This window comes from Zootoca vivipara, chromosome 15 (assembly GCF_965207765.1).
Source record: "Zootoca vivipara chromosome 15, rZooViv2.hap1.1, whole genome shotgun sequence".
NCBI lineage: Eukaryota > Metazoa > Chordata > Lepidosauria > Squamata > Lacertidae > Zootoca > Zootoca vivipara.
In genome coordinates this window covers 4,275,917-4,282,589 of record NC_142598.1, presented here as the reverse complement: position 1 = coordinate 4,282,589, position 6,673 = coordinate 4,275,917, and positions in this window count along the sequence as shown.

Here is a 6,673-nt window from a genome sequence, read left to right as displayed (position 1 = left end):
GCTATCCAGATACTGTCGACAGGCAGCTTCAGGGTCTCCTTTTGCTCCCCTTACCATTCATCTGGACTTGACCCAGACAGACCTTTGAGGAGAGGTTGCTTTCAAACAAAGGACTGCCCTCTCTAATGTAAGACACACAACCGCCCCAAGCAGAACTCAAAAGAAAGAAAACTGGTGGTGATGGTGGTCTAGGGCAGGCGTCCCCAAACTGTGGCCCTCCAGATGTTTTGGCCTACAACTCCCATAGATCCCTAGCTAACAGGACCAGTGGTCAGGGATGATGGGAATTGTAGTCCAAAACATCTGGAGGGCCGAAGTCTGGGGATGCCTGGTCTAGGGCATGGTGGGGAACCTCAGCCTGGGGCCCAAATGAGGCCCTCCAAGCCTCTCTGGCTCTCAGAACATTCCTGAACCACACGTCCCACCAGCCCTACTTAGCACCCTCAATATTTTTGCCCAGCTGGGAAGTGTCATTTAATCCTGGTAATGCTCTCGCTGGTCTGGATGGAGGGGTGTACATAGAAACGGGCCAACTGTACAACAATAATCTTTACATTTGCTGCCTCAGCCATTTTTGTCCCTGTCCCTGCCCCCCTGCCCACCACTGGCATGGAAGTTTGCTCCAAACAGAAATACAGCTTGTGGACTGATACAGATTCCTTGCCTTCGGCTTAGAACAAATTTTGAAGCTGATCTTTGGGGGGGGGGCATTAAGGAACCATATTGAAGCACTTTGCGTCATCAGCTCAGACTGGCAGATTAGCAATTCCAGCGCCCCTCGGTCCTCATTAGGCTGGGCGGATGGCTGTGGTAATTCAGCTGAGATTGTTGGCAAGGGCTCAGAGGTCTGTGCCTTCATGCGTAGTCTTGACCCGCCCGCCATACAGTCGGACTCCTCATGAGTAGCACTAGAGGCAAGAGCATCATAGCTGTTTGCAATAGGGAAGTTGTCGGGCAAGAAATCCCTGATTTTCGTCTGTTTCTTAGCATGCTCGCAGCCTCGTTGGAATGCTGCCTACTGCACTTCTTCCCTCACAGGTAGGAGTAAAAAAATCCTCAAATCCACAAAGTCAGGGTAGGGTGGGCTGTGCTATTACACATTAGCACAGCTTTTTAAACAACTCACTCCTTAGCAGTCTTTATCTACAGTACTAGTTACAGGTAGGTAGCCATGTTGGTCTGAGTCGAAACAAAATAAAAAAATTCCTTCAGTAGCACCTTAAAGACCAACTAAGTTTTTATTTTGGTATGAGCTTTCATGTGCATGCACACTTCATCAGACACATCTGATGAAGTGTGCATGCACACGAAAGCTCATACCAAAATAAAAACTTAGTTGGTCTTTAAGGTGCTACTGAAGGAATTTTTTAATTTTTATCTACAGTGTTGTCTTGCAGATTTATAGGAGTGGTGAGAGTAAAAAAGGGAGCCCTGAACCATAAAACGTTCTAAAAACCGCCCTAAGACATCTTAAGGCTCTTAAAAACAAAGAATAAAACAAAAACTTTTATCGAGGCTGCCCTTCACGTCGCCATCTTGGACATTTATCGAAGCACTTTGCACTTCACACAAAGGGGAGGAAAGAGCAAGCACACAACACCACACTCACATAGCTTCTGTAGCAGGCAGGAGGTCTGCAGAAAGAGCACACAGCCCTCCTTGAGAGAAGGGTTCAAGGAGCGACTGTTGCGACTGGGATTCTACTTCCCACCCAGGGAGGCAGGACACTACTAAGAGTGCAAGGGCAGCTGTTCTGTTGCATGTGTCTGGGGGCTGTGATCCTGCAAGGCAAAAGTCCTCCCGAGTGTCTGGCCAGCAGTGGTATGAGTGCAGTTCTTAGACTTTGCTGATAAAATAGAGTTTACAGTATGTGGGGGCAAGTGTTTTCTCTGTATGGGAGACACCGCTAGTCACTGCTGTGAGTGGCAGAGAATGTTACAGGGAGAGACGCAGTCATCACATATTGCATGGAGGGGGAGGCAGTTGTGCTTTGCAGGATGACTCCCACTTCCCTTATCAGGGGTCAGCAAACTTTTTCAGCAGGGGGCCGGTCCACTGTCCCTCAGACCTTGTGGGGGGCTGGACTATATTTTTTTGGGGGGGGGGGAATGAACGAATTCCTATCCCCACAAATAACCCAGAGATGCATTTTAAATAAAAGGGCACATTCTACTCATGTAAAAACACGCTGATTCCTAGACCATCTGCGGGCTGGATTGAGAAGGCGATTGGGCCGAATCCGGCCCCCGGACCTTAGTTTGCCTACCCATGCCTTACTTCCTTGGGTGGAGTGCTCTGTTAAGGTCTGAGAAAGTAAGGCAGCTTTGGAGAAGCAATTAGAAAGCTGGCAAGCAGCCAAATTGGCTGGACTACATGACTAAAGTTTGCCCAGCAACCTAGAGGCCTAGCAACAGGCTGTGATTGGATGAAAGTTCCCTGGTAAGCCGCATGATACTGCAAGGTTGTTGTTGGGGAGTTTTGAGAGAATCTGGAGATAGTTGGTGTGTGTTAGATGAGAGAGCTGTGTATGGTAACTTGTAAATACTTTGCTTTTGGTTTTGCTCTACTGTATATAATAAAAGCAACTGGAACTCAAGTTACTGTTCCTGAAGTTCTGTTCCTGAACCAGTGAACTGGGCTGCACAGTCTTGCAGGGTGTCCGCTGCGGGAGGATCGGCGTAAGGTCCACCAATATGCTCTGCCCTTGTGTGTTTGTGTCTAGTGCAGGGACAGGTAAGGAATGCACTTCAGTTTGCCTTTAAAGGCAAATGAATGTAATTCACATATTCTGAAACAAGATGCAAACCTAAACACAGCCACCTGTCATAATTCATCCTTCTCTGAATTTTGCAATGCAGTTCTCCAGCCGAGTAATATGTAATAAAATGCATATATTAAGGTTGTGTGCATAAAAACACATTATATTAGTGAATTTTAAAAAAGCATTACATGAGAGGAAACTGCTTTGCTGAAAAGTGTATACAGTATTAGGTGAAATTGTGACAAAAATGAGTATATTAAGAGAAATTTGTGTTAAAACGCTGATGAATTTTCATGTAAACTGATGTGGAAATGTGGAGAACTTAATTTAAGACTGGGAAAATGAGAAGCTGAGGGAAGCTGAGATTGAAATATTCACCTACCCCTAGTCTAGAATTCCCAGGTGAGCTGCCTGCTTGGGTTCTAGGAAGGGACATGTTAGCATGTACCCAAAGTGTTCTGGAAGGAGACAGGCTACCTTGTGTAATAGGCTCCCTTTTTCCTGCAAAGTGCCTTTGTTCCATAGTTTCCATTGCCAGAGTTCTCCCTTGTGTGCTCTAAGTGTGCACAACATCCAACCAGAGAGAGAGAGAACCATGTTTCACACCATATCATCTAAGATATTGCACTTACAATAAGAAGCTGGTGTGCTGTGATTGGCTAAGCCTTCAGGGATAGGGAAGCAGTGGCCCTCCAGGTGTTGCTGGAATGCATCTTCCATCCTCCTTATCAGCTGGGGCTGATAAGATATGCCATCCCTACTGTACTTTTATGACATAGGCAGGGAGGCCAGGAGAGACGAGATCAGTGGAAGGGAAATGCTTTGCACCGGTTCTTTTGTCATTATAAAACTGTGCTATTGATAGAGATAGTTTGGGGGAGCATAGGATCAAAAGAAAGAGCTGCTTCCTTGTGTTGCCCATATCTCTGCCTCACCTTGGCTGTTCTTCTAGTGGTGTGTTCAGCAGGTGTATCTGAGCAGATGTGCTCGTGAATCTCTCTTGTTGGCTTATGCCAGCTTCTGCTATATCCTATACAGCTCCTCATTCAGCACATATTTAGTATAGGACTGTGCCGGCCCGGGCAGATTTCTGATTTACAGTGATGTACTAATAAACTGTGTACTAACAAAATAAAAATAAGTAAATCATTTATTACATTGATTTGGGTCTCATGTAGATTTGAAGATAAATGTATACGGTAGTTGTATAAATGTATAAATGTCTATGTTCAGCCTCTTGTGAACTTTCTGCTGTTAGGAGTCTTTCTCTGAAACTTCAAAAGGAAGCATAAAAAAGGGAGAAACCTGAACAAAATCCCTTGCAAACTTCAATCAGCAGTGACTGAACTATCAGATTAGCATACGATTAAATGTCTACCAAATGTATTTTATTAATACTCTCTTTAGACAGGAAGGTGTACTGAGAACAGCAGTCACTTCCATTACATTAAGCATTTGGCACGTGAAGAAGGAACTAACAGGTTCAGCGTAGTTAATAGATGCTTGCTTGGTCATTCCAGTGCAACCTCATGATTTATTGCAAAATGTGTAATAATACAATATTTAGCTGCAGTCAGCTTTCAGAGAGATGTGGCATTGCAACTCTGAGGAATCCAACTCCCCAAAGCTATATATCTCCAAGATTTATAGAAAACAATGCAGTCAGGTCCTTTGCATGCTGACTCAGAAGGAATTCCCACGGAGTTCAGTGGAGCTTTCCTCTAAGTAAGGGTGCATAGGTTTGCAGGTGGCAATGGAGGCGCTCTTGAATGGAGCAGAGTTTACTTAGGAACAAGGGGAGTTGCCTTTTACTGAGTCAGACCACCGGCTCATCTACCTCTGTACTGTCTAGATTGAATGCCAACTGGCAGTGGCTCTACAAGCTTTCAGACGGATGTCTCTCCCAGCCCAACCTGGAGATTCCATCCAAATATTGTCTTCCAACAAGAAACTGCAATCCTTCTCTTAGGTGGTTTACAGTATCAGACTGCACATTGTTTTGCACTTGCAATGTGAACCTTGAGAGTACCGTAAGTCCCATTGACCTTAACTGCATATTCTTTTGAGTAAACATACTGTACAAGGCACCATGTTGCCAGATTGTGAATCTGTTTAAAGGTAAAGGGACCCCTGACCATTAGGTCCTGTCGTGACCAACTCTGGGGTTGCGCGCTCATCTCACATTATTGGCCAAGGGAGCCGGCGTATAGCTTCCAGGTCATGTGGCCAGCATGACAAAGCCGCTTCTGGCAAACCAGAGCAGCACATGGAAACGCCGTTTACCTTCCCGCTGTAGCGGTTCCTATTTATCTACTTGCATTTTGATGTGCTTTCGAACTGCTAGGTTGGCAGGAGCTGGGACCAAGCAACGGGAGCTCACCCCGTCACAGGGATTCGAACTGCTGACCTTCTGATCAGCAAGCCCTAGGCTCAGTGGTTTAACCACAGCGCCACCTGGGTCCCTGTGAATCTGTTTAGGGACACTATTATGGGAGTCTTGATAGCTAAACACTGTGGATGAGTTGAGATGGTTTGTGTCCGGTGCCAGAGCCAGCTGCTACCGTACTAGCAGGTTTCAGACTGCAATTCAGTCAATATGGTGCTTCTGGATGTTGTGGGACTCCAAATCCCATCAGCCCCAGCCAGCATCATCCCATGACTAGGGATGATGGAAGCTGAAGTCAGACAGCATGCGTTGAATCCCAAGCAGGCAGTTCTTTATGGCTGTGTTTGTACAGAGCTTCAATTGTGAAGCAAGCACTTTTCTATGCTCACTCAAATTTGGGACATCCAAGTAGAAAATGAGTTATCTGAAAACAGCTTCACCCATTACCTCCTGCTCCCCATTATGCCTATAACTCCCCCTTCACCAGAGGAAGGCTGGCCAGCAATAGTATTAGGCAGAGTGAGGTGGGTACCTCAGGAGGCAGGTTCTTGGGAGTGGGCCCAGGGAGAAGTAGAATCATAGAATCATAGAGTTGGAAGAGACCACAAGGGCCATCCAGTCCAACCCCCTGCCAAGCAGGAAACACCATCAAAGCACTCCTGACAGATGGCTGTCAAGCCTCTGCTTAAAGACCTCCAAAGAAGGAGACTCCACCACACTCCTTGGCAGCAAATTCCACTGTCAAACAGCTCTTACTGTCAGGAAGTTCTTCCTAATGTTTAGGTGGAATCTTCTTTCTTGTAGCTTGAATCCATTGCTCCGTGTCCGCTTCTCTGGAGCAGCAGAAAACAACCTTTCACCCTCTTCTATATGACATCCTTTTATATATTTGAACATGGCTATCATATCACCCCTTAACCTTCTCTTCTCCAGGCTAAACATACTCAGCTCCCTAAGCCGTTCCTCATAAGGCATCATGTCCAGGCCTTTGACCATTTTGGTTGCCCTCCTCTGGACACGTTCCAGCTTGTCAGTATCCTTCTTGAACTGTGGTGCCCAGAACTGGACACAGTATTCCAGGTGAGGTCTGGAAGAGATGCAATCCCTGAGCTAGCGCATTGCCCTCAGGTGTGACAGAAGACATTGCCCCATTGACATGGTTGAAGGAAGATCTGATTGCCAGTCGGATCACTTTCAGTGTTCCAAGTTAAATGAAAAGGACAGTCACTACTTCTTCTCTGTGTTTTTGTTTTAAATGCAAATTGCATTATTTCACCAACTTGCTCATCAAGAAGTCAACCTGCTCCTGTCTGCCGAGCTAATGAACACAAAAAAAATCACCAGGCTGAGCTGACAAGTACTCGGGCACTTTTCCAATGTGATGTACTGAATTAATTTCATGTAAAAAATGTCCTTAAAATAAAAAAGGTAATTAAATCATCACACTATTATTTAAGGTTGTTTAAACTCGGTAACCAAAACATTACTTTTATCTCCTTTTGACTCACAATGAGCTTTTCCCCATT